The 1772-nt window shown below is 35.7% G+C and overlaps 1 long non-coding RNA gene across 1 annotated transcript; it reads left to right on the top strand.

Moving 5' to 3' along the window:
• Positions 1 to 22: 22 nt before the first annotated feature.
• LOC107852886 lies at positions 23 to 1517 on the top strand. The gene is made up of 2 exons (XR_007048927.1): positions 23 to 677; positions 882 to 1517. It is a non-coding gene; the product is annotated as an uncharacterized LOC107852886 (long non-coding RNA).
• Positions 1518 to 1772: the final 255 nt, after the last annotated feature.

Below are 1772 nucleotides of genomic sequence, written 5' to 3'. Positions count from 1 at the left end.
CTCAACGCCTCCTGTTGTTTCTTGTACTTTGTTTATCATATTATTCTGCTCTGTATGGTATGTTACACTTTATCATTTGTTGTCTTATTTGCTATGCCTTGTTCTACCTCTTTGCCGTCTTTTTCAAACTGCCTTGTCTTGTGTTATATGAGCCGAGGGTATTTCGGAAAAAACCTCTCTATATCCATGAGGTATGGTTAAGGTCCGTATACACTCTACCCTCCCCCGATGTCACTTGTGGGAATACATGAAGTATGTTATTGTTGGTGGTGGTTAACCCAACACCTATTTTTCTGTTCTAATGTCTCAGAGCTTTCTTAATTTTCCGCTTATCAAAAAGAAGCTTCCTTTACTTTTTATGTTTTTTGCGCACGCGTAGATTTACAGGAAATATTTGTAGGTCCAAAACAAAGTTGAAGTTGTGCTGACAGGATGCCGTTGTTACTTTTTACTTAATGAATTGTTTCTCATGCATGTATTTGCAAATTCATAGATCTTGATTCTATCTTGTTTTCTTTATGTCGAATAACCTTTGTCTATTTCTAATTTCAACTGATTTGACACATTGGCCGTGTGTACACTTAAAACACAACACATCTTTTAGTCTTAGTAGATGCCTGATGCAGCTCATATATTCTTTTATGTTTAGGAAGAAGAGCTTGGACTTGGACGCGAAGGTTAGTGTTTTTAGTTCTATATACTTTATAATTTAAAGCTCTTGCACGTTTCGTTTGGGGTGGGAGTGGACAACTAAATTCAAATTGTTTATGGGGAATGTCACGTCACCAAACCAAACTTAGATAGACCTTAGAGGTTACAACAAATATTAGATTGTTATTGGAGAAGGTTTTGATCATTTATTTTTGTTTTTTTCTTCGCAGATGGAAGACCAGATCCTACTCAAGGTTGAATGAGGGGAAGAGTTTTTGCAAATAACGGACAGTATGTTCTGCTTTTTATGAAGAGATATCTTGCATTTATCGGAATCATTACAACGTTTAAGCCCTTTTATTTTGTCAGATACTTGGATTGAGATCGGAAGATGCAAATTGACGTTTTCTCAAAATAAACTTGCAACTTCTTTATATTTGTTCTTTTGCTTCTATGACGTTTATTTCAAAAAACAGCCTCTCTACCTGACAAGGCAGTGGTAAAGTCTGTGTACACTCTACCCTCCTTAGACCGCACTCGTGGGACTATTCTGGATTTATTGTTGTTATTGTTATTGTTGCTTCCGTGATGTTTATGTCTGCACCTCATGCAACTACTACTACTTCAGGGGCAAACCAAAGAAGGGAAGAACAAAACCACTAGATGGAAAGAAGTTCTGGATATCAAACGACTTGGATCCCATCGATAAAAATGATCCAGATTTAAACTTGAGATAACTATCTCTAACTTCATTTCAAGAACTCTGTGATCTGTATCGTTGTCTGTTGTACCATAAAACTGCATCATCACATTGTTAAATAAAAACGTATATAACTACGTATGTAGTCGATTAATTTCGAACCTTAGTTGTAGTTGTGGATGTGCCCAAGAACTTCCCTAGATAAGGTACTGTTATTTTCACAATATATTCGGGTATGCAGAATCTGTATATTGCAACAACAACTTCAACTTGAGTTCAAGTATGAACAAGAACACAATGAAGTATTAAATACCCTTAACACAAGATCAAAATGACCTTTCCAAGAGATATATTTATTTTTCAGAAAATAAAGATGAAACAGAAATGATTAAGGCCAAGTTATCCGAATTCAGGACTTTCC

The sequence above is a fragment of the Capsicum annuum genome, unplaced genomic scaffold (assembly GCF_002878395.1).
Source record: "Capsicum annuum cultivar UCD-10X-F1 unplaced genomic scaffold, UCD10Xv1.1 ctg1136, whole genome shotgun sequence".
NCBI lineage: Eukaryota > Viridiplantae > Streptophyta > Magnoliopsida > Solanales > Solanaceae > Capsicum > Capsicum annuum.
The sequence above is the reverse complement of the archived record's forward strand: the minus strand, read 5'-3'. Positions and strand labels throughout refer to the sequence as shown.